The sequence below is a fragment of the Pelobates fuscus genome, chromosome 3 (assembly GCF_036172605.1).
Source record: "Pelobates fuscus isolate aPelFus1 chromosome 3, aPelFus1.pri, whole genome shotgun sequence".
In the NCBI taxonomy this organism is placed as follows: domain Eukaryota; kingdom Metazoa; phylum Chordata; class Amphibia; order Anura; family Pelobatidae; genus Pelobates; species Pelobates fuscus.
In genome coordinates this window covers 180250848-180265076 of record NC_086319.1, presented here as the reverse complement: position 1 = coordinate 180265076, position 14229 = coordinate 180250848, and the positions used below count along the sequence as shown (strand labels likewise).

The 14229-nt window shown below is 45.0% G+C and overlaps 1 protein-coding gene across 3 annotated transcripts in view; it reads left to right on the top strand.

The window, feature by feature from the left end:
- Nucleotides 1-14229, top strand: part of LOC134600973 (dihydrofolate reductase-like) — a 70231-nt gene that overhangs the window by 26955 nt on the left and 29047 nt on the right. The window lies entirely within an intron of this gene.

Here is a 14229-nt window from a genome sequence, read left to right as displayed (position 1 = left end):
TACACACTGACACGCACAGATACACACTGACACGCACAGATACACACTGACACTCACAGATACACACTGACACTCACAGATACACACTGACACTCACAGATACTCACAGATACACACTGACACTCACAGATGCACACTGACACTCACAGATGCACACTGACACTCACAGATGCACACTGACACTCAAAGATACACACATACCTAAACATACACACAGACACTTACACAAATTGCAGCTTCCAGAATGTTAAGTACCCCCGCTTCAATACCTTTTGGTTGCAGGGAGGTGACTTCCTGGTGCTGGCTGATCCAGATGGGAGTCTGAAGCTGGAGTATGAAGCTGCAGAGCTGTCCTCCTTCTCTCCCAGCTGCCTGCAGCCTGTGTGTTCTCAGCCCGCGCGGTCTTTATGCTGGGAGGAAGTAACAGTCACTTCCTCCCAGCACTCCCTGCAACTTTAAAGGGAACAGGTGTTCTATCAAAAAACCCTACCCCGTGAAAATTCCCTACCCTCGTCACTTCCGGTGACGCAGCCGCACCGGAAGTGACCCTCATCCAATGGAGGAGGAGGGTGTGCGCCGCCGCGCAGGCGCAAACAACTAGGCTAGGTAGGGATTTTTCACGGGGTAGGGTAAATTAACGCCACAGTGCGCACGCGCGGCAAAGTACTCCCGTCGGAGGTACAGCGCGCGTGCGCACTAGTGGCAAGGGAGAGAGGCTTTAATCCAACGATCAGAGTTCGCGCGTGCGCAGTATAGGGGTAGGGAATTTTGATGGCTATTAGCCCTGTGAGATCTCCCTACCCCTATACTGCGCATGCGCGAACTCTGATCGTCGGATTAAAGCCTCTCCCTGCTCCCAACACTCTCAGCCATCCAAGATTGAGGGTGAATTATGGTGGGACGGTGGGTGTTTATGTGCATTATATTGGGGGGGTCTGCGCAGAATTGGGGGGTCTGTGCAGAATTGGGGGTCTGCACAGACCCCCCAATATAATGCACATAAACACCCACCGTCCCACCATAATTCACCCTCAATCTTGGATGGCTGAGAGTGTTGGGAGCAGGGAGAGGCTTTAATCTGATGGAGTCCGCGCATGCGCAGTATAGGGGTAGGGAGATCTCACAGGGCTAATAGCCATCAAATTTTGTGATGTAATTCCAGTAAAATACAAGTTTAGCAGGCTAAGATTGCCACAAGGCATATGTATGTATATGTGTTTGTAGTATCAGTTAGTTAATTACACGTAGCTAAGATACTGTTATCACTGTACTGACCAGGTGCAGGAATGTAAGAACTGGAATTACGCGTCCCTCTCCTTTGTATCAGATGAGCCACGTGGTTAGACCGGATGGATGAGTTTAGACTCTATTTATTAAATAGGTTAAGGGTATGTGTGGGTGTAGTTAATTGTGGGAGGAGCTACAGTGCTATATAAGGAATGTACTCTATGTATTCAGTACTCAGACTTTGCTGTATTTTGGTGACGCTAGTCCCTCTGAGTCCCGATCGGTGATCCAATAAAGAATCTCTTCCTTCCTGAAGAAACCTGTGTCCATCTCTCTGTGCTTGGCTTCCGTCAGTTTCTCCGGTATCATTTGGTGCATTGGCCGGGAAGCTCATCGTTCAACGGTAGCTGAGAGGCAGAGGCGTGAGACGGTCTATCTTTGCCCACGTTCTCTACGGCTGCACCCCTGAACTTCTGCGTGGACCTCCCTTCGTCTCGGCGCCACTGGTCTGTTGTCCAGGAGATCATCGGCCTCTACGTGAGAAGTGCTGGGGTGTCCCCGTCGATGAGTGTGAACTCAGGTTCAGGAACGAGGAGGTAAGACAACTGCTGTTTTAGACGGCAGGACCCACTAGGGGTATACCGATTGTGCGGTAGGCCCAAAGGGGTTTTGAATCTGTGTATCTGCCCCCTCTGTCGGAGGGAAGGAGCGAAGGCGCACCGCTCGATCGAACGCTCTTTAGTCAGACCGTTTGATTTGGTTAGTCAGGCGGGGTCCAGGTGTAAATAGCCCTAGCCGGACACCGGTGTCTTGTCTAGACTAGCGTTCTAGGGTGTATATTACGTTCGCTAGGTCGGAGGGACCGGGAGACTAAGCGGCGCCTGTGTAAATTCGGTTCGCTAGTTCTCATCCTATCTGGGCTAAGTGGGAAGGCGTGTAAATTTGGAACCCACTAGACTTTTGATAGTGCGACTAAGAGGCGCCTGTGTAAATTCGGTTCTCTAGCTCGCTATATATGTGGTGATTGGGCAGTGTGGCTAACCAAAACGGGTGTATATAGTTTTAGGTAGTCCATTCAAGGTACTGGCCAATAGTTTAGTTGGGAATTGTAAATGTGTTAACGATTGTTTTAGTAAAGTGTATATCTTGTTAGATAGCGCGAGCTCAGCCGTCTAGCGAGAGTGTTAATAGTGTGTTGCTGTATTATAGTGCACGGTACCATAACCCTGTATATTTACTGACATTATATAATAAGTACTAATCATTGTCGTCCATTGCATGTTTAACACCATAACCACTAATAATTGTATTGTGACCTTAACTTGTGCTTTGACCTATGCTAACCGTACTGTAACCGCTATTTGTAAAAGACGATGTTACTGGGGTGTGTTATAGACGGGTAATTCGTATATAGAGAATTATAGCGTGGGTGACTGTATAGTTACGCCAAAGGGCATAATATTGATTATATAGTGACTGGTGTAACAGCTGTGTGTGTACGGGAATTCCCTGAGTGTTTATTGTTATTGTGTACGTTTCACTTGGTAACCGTACCACGTGGTGCTGTTGCCAGAGGAAACGGGTGTGACTGTTGAATAGTACGCGTGTATAGTATTCGTTGTCGACGACGTTCCATTGTTAAGTATGGGTGCGTCGCAGTCAACGATTCCGGATCCCTTAGGATGTATGGTTAAGAATTTTAAAAAGGGATTCAAAGTTTGTGATTTTGGGGTAAAGATGTCTCCTGTACGTTTGGTCACTTTGTGTACTAGGGAGTGGCCTACTTTGGTTGCGGCATGGCCGCCACGTGGCAGTTTGGATCCAACTCTGGTACAGCGCTTACACGTGGCTGTATCGGGTAGGCCTGAACTTTACGGCCAGTTTCCTTATATTGACTGTTGGAGACAGGCCGTAAATGACTCGCCAAAATGGCTCCAGACATGCCACGAGGAGCAGTGTCGCCTCATGGTAGCTAGGACTTGCTCGTCCACTAGGACTGGTGTTAGGCCCATTTTGGACACGCCCCCTGAGTCCGAGATCCCTTTGCCGCCCCCTTACTTTCCGTTAAGAAGAAGTGACGCAAACGCAGGAAGTCCTGCACCCCTCCCCTCATTACCCTCATCCACTTCCGCTTCCTCCTCCAGTACAGGATCCACCCCCCCTCGTACTAAATCTCCCCTTCCGGAACCAGAATCCACCCCCATTAGAAACGAATATCCTGATTTGGCGCCACTTCAGACTTCCGGTCAAGCTTCATCTAGCTCGGCTCGAAGTGTTTTATTTACGACCTTTTCCCAAAACCGACCTCCCACATCCCCATACCCTATCTCTCCCCGACCGGAACCCATGACTGACGCCTCTCTACGTAGCCCCATCCAAACCCGACAGTTGACTGGTGCCCAACAATTAAAGCACTATCAGATGCCTCTTCGTCTGAATCCCGGGTCAGCTTATATCGATGCCGCAGGTCAAATGGCACACGCTGACCCAGTCTTCGTATATGTCCCATTTACCACAACCGATCTTTTAAACTGGAAGACCCATAATTCCTCGTATACTGAGAAACCACAAGCCATGACTGATCTGTTCACCTCAATAGTACAGACGCATAATCCGACATGGGCTGATTGCCAGCAGTTACTAATGACTTTATTTAACAATGAGGAAAGGACAAGAATAAATCAAGCAGCCATTAAAGCATTAGAAGATAGAGCCCGTGCTTTGAACCAAGCTAATCCAGCAGCATGGGCCGCGACACACTATCCCAACACCGATCCCGATTGGAACGTAAATGGTGCTGATATGGTTCAACTCAGAGCCTATAGAGACGCTATAATTGCTGGCATGAAAGCCGGAGGAAAGAAAGCCATTAACATGTCGAAGACAGTTGAGGTGATCCAGAAAAGCGATGAAGCGCCCAGTGTCTTTTATGACCGATTATTGGAGGCATACCGCTTGTATACCCCCTTTAATCCGGAAGACGCAGACAATTCCCGAATGGTGAACTCCGCCTTTGTCAGCCAAGCTTACGGAGATATTAAGCGCAAGCTACAAAAGCTAGAAGGGTTTGCAGGTATGTCAATCACCCAACTAATGGAGGTAGCAAATAAGGTGTATATGAATAGGGAAACAGAAAGCAAGAAAGAGGAGGAGCGCAAGATGCGTAGAAAGGCTGATATGCTAGCGGTAGCAATCGCAGGCGTAGATAAACGGGGCCCAGATAGAGGCGATAGTAGATGGAATAGGGAGCCTTTGAGTAGGAATCAGTGCGCGTATTGCAAGGAAGAAGGGCATTGGAGGAACGAGTGTCCACAAAGAGAACAGTCTGAGAGAGACAGACCTAGGTCAGGTTACGGAAACTTTAGAGGCAGAGCGAGAGGTAGAGGAGGCCCCGGAGGGAGTAATGGTTATAGAGGGAGTAATGGGAACAGAGGAAGTGTTAGGGAAGACAGGTATATTCCAGCAGCGCAAAGGTCCCGCGATAGAGAAGGTAGGGACTTTGTAGGATTGGCTGACACTGTCATGGAGGACTATTGATACCGACCGGGCTCCATCCCCCTTGGTCGAGCGGAGCCTATGGTCGATGTATCAATAGGGGGAAAAAGGAGTGCGTTCATGATCGACACTGGTGCTGAACATTCAGTGGTGACTAATCTAGTTGCTCCTCCATCTGGAAGGACTATTACTGTGATAGGAGCAACTGGAAGAAGTGCTGAAAAACCGGTTCTTAAAAGTCGACTCTGTACATTGGGAGGCCACGTAGTAAAACACCAATTCCTTTATATGCCTGAATGTCCAGTCCAATTGCTGGGACGTGATATGCTATCAAAATTACAAGCGCAGATTACGTTCCTACCAAATGGAACAACATCCTTAAAGTTTAATGGACCTTCAGGTATTATGACTTTATCCGTACCAAAGGAAGAAGAGTGGCGACTTTATACAGTGTTGACTAGCCAAAACCCTAGGAGTGATGAGACATTGTTTAACATACCAGGAGTTTGGGCAGAGAACAACCCACCAGGACTGGCCCGCAATATTCCACCAATAAAAATTGAACTGAAACATGGGGTTTATCCAGTGAGCCTAAGACAATATCACATTCCGCAGAAGGCTAAGAAGAACATCCAATCCTATCTGGATAAGTTCATACGGTATGGTATCCTAAAATTCTGTACTTCCCCCTGGAACACCCCATTGCTGCCTGTTCAAAAGCCCGGTACAGATGAGTATCGACCTGTACAGGACTTAAGAGCAGTCAATGATGCGGTTGTTAGCATACATCCAGTTGTACCCAATCCATATAACCTGCTTGCTTTAATTCCGGGCGGGGCTACTTACTTCACAGTCTTAGATCTCAAAGATGCCTTCTTTTGCCTCCGAATTGCCGCAGAAAGCCAATGTATTTTCGCTTTCCAATGGGAGAACGCTGTAACGGGCTCAAAACGCCAAATGACTTGGACAAGACTGCCCCAAGGGTTTAAAAATTCACCTACCCTATTTGGTTCAGCTCTAAGTCAAGATCTACTGGATTTCGAGTCTATCCCAGGAGAATGTGTATTGTTACAATATGTAGATGACTTGTTGATAGCAGCAGTTACAAAAGAAAAATGTCAGCAAGCAACGCACGATCTACTACATATTCTCTGGAAGGCAGGATACAAGGTGTCCAGGAAGAAGGCTCAGTTGTGTTTGCCAACTGTCAAGTATCTGGGATTCCATATCTCTGAAGGTCAAAGGATTATGGGGCCAGAGAGAAAAGAAGCTGTCTGCCAAATACCAATACCCAAGAATAGAAGACAAGTGCGAGAATTCTTGGGGGCAGCAGGCTTCTGTAGGATATGGATTCCCAGCTATGCGATACTGGCAAAACCTCTGTACGCAGCCATCAAAGGTACAGAGCACGACCCCTTCTTATGGACCCAAGAACAGCAAACGGCATTTGAAGATGTGAAGAAGGCTTTGATGAGTGCCCCAGCATTAGGTCTACCTGATCACACACGACCATTCTACTTATATGTACACGAGCAAAGAAGAATGGCTGTGGGAGTATTGACACAGTACTTGGGATCATGGCAAAGACCTGTTGCCTACATGTCTAAGCAACTGGATGCAGTGGCCAGCGGACTTCCACCTTGTCTAAGAGCCGTAGCTGCAGCCGCCCTGCTAGTAGCTGAAGCCGATAAACTCACTCTGGGTCAAGAACTTTATGTACGAGTCCCACATGCAGTACAGACGTTGTTGGATTACAAAGGAAATCATTGGTTTAGTAACAGCCGTATGACCAAGTATCAAGCAATGTTGTGTGAAAACCCAAGAGTGCATTTAGAGACTGTAAACACCTTAAATCCAGCTACCCTTTTGCCGCAACCTACTGAAAGTCAACATGATTGTTTGGAAGTAATGGATGAAGTATTTTCAAGTAGACCAGATCTTCGTGATTTTCCCATCCAGAACCCCGATGTTCAATATTACACCGACGGCAGTAGTTATGTGAAAGAAGGGATCCGCTATGCAGGATATGCAGTGACAACAATAGACAAGGTGATAGAAGCTCGGCCACTGGCGAAAGGAACATCAGCACAAAAGGCAGAATTAATAGCACTAACACGAGCGTTACAATTGGCTGAAGGTTTAAGAGTAAATATCTATACGGACTCTAAGTATGCGTTTTTAACCACTCATGCCCACGGAGCTTTGTATAAAGAAAGAGGACTACTGAATTCAGAAGGCAAAGAAATCAAGTACGCAGCTGAAATCCTACAACTATTGGAAGCAGTGTGGGAGCCGAAAGAAGTCAGTATCATACATTGTCGAGCGCATCTGAGAGGAGATGGTGATGTAACCAAGGGAAATCGGATGGCAGATAGTGCAGCTAAGCGTGCTGCTGAATCAGGAAGACAGGAGTATGTGGGGCATATAGCTGCTCTTATACCAACTCCACTGTCCCAATGGACTCCAGTTTATACAGCTCAAGAAGAGGAGTGGTTAAAGACTGAACCGGGAAAGTATTTGGAGAACAAGTGGTATCAGCTAGAAGATGGAAGAATAGTCATACCAGCATCACTAGCGGTAGAAATTGTCCAAAATTATCACAACGGGACACATTCTGGGAGAGACAGTACTGAAGAATCTCTCAGGAAACATTTCTACATACCAAGATTGTCCAACTTGACTCAGGCCATTGTACGCAGATGTGTAACGTGTGCTAAGAATAATGCAAGACAAGGACCAGTAAAGCCACCAGGAGTCCAGTTTATGGGGGGACTCCCCATGTCCGATCTACAAATAGACTTTACAGTAATGCCTAAATCGGGTGGACATCGTTACCTGTTGGTAATTGTGTGCACCTATTCAGGCTGGGTAGAAGCATGTCCTACTCGTACAGAGAAAGCAGGAGAAGTTGTAAGATTCCTGCTACGAGAAATAATACCCCGATATGGACTACCCTGTTCTATAGGATCGGACAATGGTCCAGCTTTTGTTCATCAGTGCCTACAACAACTGACTCATATGCTTGGTATAAAGTGGAGGCTTCATACTGCATATAGACCCCAGAGTTCTGGTAAGGTAGAGAGAATGAATAGAACTATAAAGAACCAGTTGGCTAAAATGTGTCAGGAAACCCAACTTAAGTGGAACGTTCTCTTACCCATAGCTTTATTGCGAATCCGCAGTACCCCTACCAGAAGGATGGGCCTCTCTCCTTTTGAAATCATGTATGGGCGACCACCTCCCGTACTTGGTAACTTAAGGGGGGACTTGAGTCAGTTGGGAGAAGGAATTACCCGGCAGCAGGTTGTAGAGTTGGGTAAGACTATGGAGGAGGTACAGAAATGGGTACAAGATAGATTACCTGTGAATATTTATCCCCCTGTTCATAGTTATCATCCAGGAGACCAAGTGTGGATTAAAGAGTGGAATAATGTACCGTTAGGGCCCAAGTGGAGAGGTCCTTATGTTGTTCTTTTGTCTACCCCTACAGCGATAAAAGTAGCCGAAGTAACTCCGTGGATACATCACTCCAGGGTTAAACCAGCAGCAGTCGATTCTTGGCAAATTACAGCAGATCCAGAGAATCCCTGCAAGATCCGGTTGAAACGCACTACTCAGTCGGAGTAACGAGGAATTATTGTGGATTACAAATTTTATTGTTACAGGTGTGAGTGAGAAGGCCATAATAAAGCCTGTCCGCTTACCAACACATAGTGTATAAGCCAGGAAAGTCTCGAAGGGACACCTGTGAAGACGAGCAGAACTCCATTCCCTGCAGCCCTCACATCCTGGAAGCTGAGGTTCCATCGCACGGACGAAGACTGAGGATGACGGCGAAAGATGTGCTTTTGATTGTGTTTATTTATATGTGTTTTTATATTCAGGAAGGTAGAGGTACCGACACTCCTAGCTGTGAGGTATGCATTAAGACTACGAGAACAGGTAACCATATTTCCCAAACCCTAATTTGGCATTCACAATACGAATGTAAAGGAGAGGTATCAAGATGTAGATACCTAAATATAGACTATAGTGTGTGCCATTTAGGAGTAGGAGAACCTAAGTGCTTCAGTCCAGAGTATCAACCTCGTACAATTTGGTTGACTCTCAGGAATGGAGATCCTCAGGGGACCCTAATTAATAAGACGGTGTTAGAATCCGTACATTCTTCGGGTGTTCTGCTATTTGATGCATGTAAGGCGATATCAAGTGGTAGAAAACCGTGGAATGTATGTGGGGATCTTAGATGGGAGAGGACGTATGGGTCTAATGATAAATATATTTGTCCCAGTAGTAAAAATAAATATGTGAGTCCTAGATGCCCAAATAAAGACTATAACTTTTGTCCATATTGGTCTTGTGTGGGGTGGGCGACTTGGGGACAGACAGTAGATAAAGACATGATAGTGACTAAGTTGCCGACTGGCCCTTATTGTAAGTCTATGGAATGCAACCCAGTCCATATACTTATTAATAACCCCGACAAGTTCCTAGATAAGTATGGAAATTTATTTGGGTTTCAGATATACGGGACGGGTTTAGATCCTGGGACATTATTGTTTATAGGAATAGAGACTGATACGGTATCCTCCCAGACTCAAGTATACCATTCCTTTTATGAAGAGATGAGTATAGATAATAAGATCCCCCATAACGCTAAAAACCTGTTCATTGACCTAGCTGAAAGTATTGCCGGTAGTCTTAATGTTACCAACTGCTATGTGTGTGGAGGTACTAACATGGGAGACCAATGGCCTTGGGAAGCAAAGGAGGTAATGTCCGGTTCTGAGGCAGTTGACCAACTAATATCTACACAAGCCGATTATCATTTGAGTGTTAGAGGTAAATCTGAGTGGAGATTAAAGACCTCCATCATAGGTTATGTTTGCATAGCAAGGAAAGGAATAATGTATAATACTTCTGTAGGAGAATTAACTTGTCTAGGGCAAAAAGCTTATGATGATGATACTAAAAATACAACTTGGTGGTCGGCTTCAAATGTCTCAGAACCATCTAACCCGTTTGCTAGATATGCCAGTTTAAAGGATGTGTGGTTTGATTTATCCATCACATCTACCTGGAGAGCCCCAGCAAATTTGTACTGGATCTGTGGTAAGAAAGCCTACTCGGAGTTGCCACAGGACTGGGAAGGGGCATGTGTGTTGGGTATGCTCAAACCATCCTTCTTCTTGTTACCGATTGAAACAGGTGAGACTTTAGGTGTTAAAGTGTATGATGTGAATCATAGGAAGAAAAGGGGACCCCTAGAGATAGGCACCTGGGAAGATAATGAATGGCCTCCCCAGCGTATCATAGATTATTATGGGCCAGCCACGTGGGCAGAAGATGGTACCTTTGGTTATAGAACCCCAATTTATATGCTCAACCGTATTATAAGATTACAGGCGGTGGTTGAGATTATTACTAATGAGACCTCACAAGCACTCAATCTTCTAGCGAAGCATAATACCAGGATGAGGACAGCAGTGTACCAAAATAGATTAGCCTTGGATTACCTTTTGGCAGTAGAGGGAGGTGTATGTGGGAAGTTTAACCTGAGCAATTGCTGTCTTCAAATAGATGACGAAGGGCAAGCAATAGCTGAGCTTACTAGCCATATGGTTAAACTAGCGCATGTGCCTACTCAGGTATGGAAAGGGTACAATCCAAGTAGTTGGTTTGGTAGCTGGTATGAGTGGTTTGGAGGGCTTAAGGCAGTGGTAGGTGGAGTCCTACTGATTTTACTGTTGTGTCTACTCCTACCGTGTCTTATACCCTTAGTAGTTAGGTCTGTGCAAAGCCTGATAGGAAGTATAGCAGAGAGGAAGGCTGCTGCACAGATAATGGCGATATATAAGTATAAGGCTCTAGATCAAGGAGAACCAATGCAGGAAGATGAGTGTTAAAAGATTCACATCATAAGATAAGTCTGGTCTGGTTCATGGTAACCTGAGGTATATGCAAACCAAGGTTAAGTGATGCCTCAAGTAATTGTGAAATATCAGAGGCATCAAAGGGGGGAATGTGATGTAATTCCAGTAAAATACAAGTTTAGCAGGCTAAGATTGCCACAAGGCATATGTATGTATATGTGTTTGTAGTATCAGTTAGTTAATTACACGTAGCTAAGATACTGTTATCACTGTACTGACCAGGTGCAGGAATGTAAGAACTGGAATTACGCGTCCCTCTCCTTTGTATCAGATGAGCCACGTGGTTAGACCGGATGGATGAGTTTAGACTCTATTTATTAAATAGGTTAAGGGTATGTGTGGGTGTAGTTAATTGTGGGAGGAGCTACAGTGCTATATAAGGAATGTACTCTATGTATTCAGTACTCAGACTTTGCTGTATTTTGGTGACGCTAGTCCCTCTGAGTCCCGATCGGTGATCCAATAAAGAATCTCTTCCTTCCTGAAGAAACCTGTGTCCATCTCTCTGTGCTTGGCTTCCGTCAGTTTCTCCGGTATCAATTTCCCTACCCCTATACTGCGCATGCGCGGTTTGTGAAGCGCTCCCTTGCAACTCGTGCGCACGCGCGCTGTACCTCCGACGGGAGTACTTTGCCGCGCGTGCGCACTGTTGCATTCATTTCCCCTACCCCGTGAAAAATCCCTACCTAGTTGGTGTGCGCTTGCGCGGCGGCGCACACCCTCCTCCTCCATTGGATGAGGGTCACTTCCGGTGCGGCTGCGTCACCGGAAGTGACGAGGGTAGGGAATTTTCACGGGGTAGGGTTTTTTGATAGAACACCGGTCTGCCAAAGGGCTGCAGCACCCGACCGAGCCCCTAATGAGGTAGCTCAACCCTTGGCAGCTGCACTATTCCCCCCCCCCCCCCCCTTCATCCTGCTTCTGTTTTTTCAGATTTAGGAAGTTCGGTGTTCCACCAGACAGAGGTGCACTGATTGGCTGAGAGCGGTCAGCTGACGCTCTCAGCTAACCAGTGACTTACCATTCACAATCCTGGCTTAAAAAAGGTACATTTATATCCCTGCCATTTAATTTTTCAATGGGGAGTCACTGATTGGCCTTCAGCCAATCAGCAGCATCCCTACCTGGCAGTACTCAGCGTTTGTTGAAACTGAAATTTTAGAAGCCAGGTGCCATCTTGGGGGGAGTGGACATCGCTTCTGGAGGTCAACTTTGAGGTTAAGTTGTTTCAAATTGCAGTATTTCAAAGTTAAAACCAACAATAAATCAACTATAGAAAAATTATTAAAACTTTAATTTCATGAGCTCTACTATTTACCGTATTTATTCGAGTATAACGTGCATTTTTTTAAACCGATTTTTAATTTAAAATTAAGGGTGCGCGTTATACTCGAATAAATATACCTTCCAGGACCGCCGGGCTCATTACAAGCCCGGCGGTCCTGGGGGGGTGGGCAGCAAGCATTTACTCACCTCCGTGCAGCTCCTCCAGCTTCCCAGTGTAAATCTCGCGAGACCCGCGGCCAGCTCTGACGCTGTGACGTCGTCAGAGCTGGCCGCGGGTCTCGCGAGATGTACACTGGGAAGCTGGAGGAGCTGCACGGAGGTGAGTAAACGCTTGCTGCCCACCCCCCCAGGACCGCCGGGCTTGTAATGAGCCCGGCGGTCGGTATTATCGAGCACCCACTCGAATATTTATTCGAGTATAACAAGCACCCTAATTTTAGATTTAAAACCGGTATAAAATTTTATACCGATTTTTAATCGAAAATTAGGGGTGCGCGTTATACACGTGTGCGCGTTATACTCGAATAAATACGGTAACCCCTTAAGGACCAAACTTCTGTAATAAAAGGGAATCATGACATGTCACACATGTCATGTGTCCTTAACCCCTTAAGGACACATGACATGTCTGACACGTCATAATTCCCTTTTATTCCAGAAGTTTGGTCCTTAAGGGGTTAAGGGGCTAAAGTGACACTATAGTCACCTGAACAACTACAGCTTATTGAATTTGTTCTGGTGAGTAGAATCATTACCTTCAGGCTTTTTACTGTAAACACTGTCTTTTCAGAGAAAATGCAGTGTTTACATTACAGCCTAGTGATAACTTCACTGGTTATCCTCAGATGGCTGTTAGAGATCCTTCTTGGGTCATGGCTGCCTAAAATGCATCCAAACATTCAGTGTATCCTCCCTCTGCATGCAGACACTGAACTTTCCTCATAGAGATTCATTGATTCAATTCATCTCTATGAGGAGATGCTGATTGGCCAGGGCTGTGTTTGAATCATGCTGGCTCTGCCCCTGATCTGCCTCCTGGTCAGTCTCAGCCAATCCTATGGGGAAGCACTGTGATTGGATCAGGCTACCACTTCTGATGATGTCAATAGGCTGTTTGTTTTTCTGAGTCAAACAGCATGCAGAGTTACAGTTTCAGGCTTGAATACAGTAAGATTTTGTTATATTTATGGAGGCATGAGGGGCCCAGGGGGGCTAGATTTGGTTTTAAGACTATAGGGTCAGGAATACATGCTTGTGTTCCTGACCCTATAGTGATCCTTTAATAAAAGGAAAGCCACATGTGAACGTATGTTTCTCTGAATGAGAAAAAGCATGCTTTTTTTGTTGGTATATCTACTAAGTTGAACAAACTTCAATGGCTTGTATGAAGTAATAAAGATACATTGTTCTCTTGATAGCTTAGTTGTGTAAATAAAATATACATATACAGTGGAACCTCGGAACTCGAACTTAATCCGTTCCAGAAGCATGTACGAGTTCAGATTTGTTTGAGAACCGAAACAACATTAATGTAAATATGATTAATCCGTTCTTTATCCCCAAAATGACAGCATTTTAACACAAATTTTACCGTTTAATGATACCTTACATGCATACAATCATATAGAAAAAAAATATATAAACACAATGTACAGTAAATGAAAAGAAAATGTAACTTCACTTTACCTATAATGATGAGAGTTGATGGTGTAAGTGGAAAGGAGAAGATATATTACTGTTTGGATGGGGATAGGTAACTGTTCTTCTGGCATTTAAAATGTGTCTAAAGTGAGACATAGCTTTATAATTGGACATGTTTTTGGCATGATTTGTACCGGTACCGAGGATCGTTCGTGTACCAAGACATTTTTTTCTCAAATTTTTTGTTGGACTACCGAATTGTAAAAAAGAGAAAGAGAGAGAGAAAATGTTTTCCCTCTTTTTTGTTCACTTTTTTTTTTAACTTAATCTCTGGACTAGATGCTGGAAAAATGTGCCTATTGGTTTATGATAAAATATATACATAGTTATATTGTATATATTTTGCAGTTCACTGATGGCCCATTTTCGTGCCGTTTTGATTTTTTTTTTCCTGAAGTTTTTCCACGGACCTAATTCCTACTAGCTTTATTTATTTTTCTCTGACAAAGTAGTTAAGCCCGGTGCAATTAATTCTGCCCTGAACATGTCTAGTATAATGGATTACATTTGATATTGGTAATGGTAAATATACCACAATTAACTTATTTACTAATGAGCATGCAATAATCAGGAAATACTGGATTTT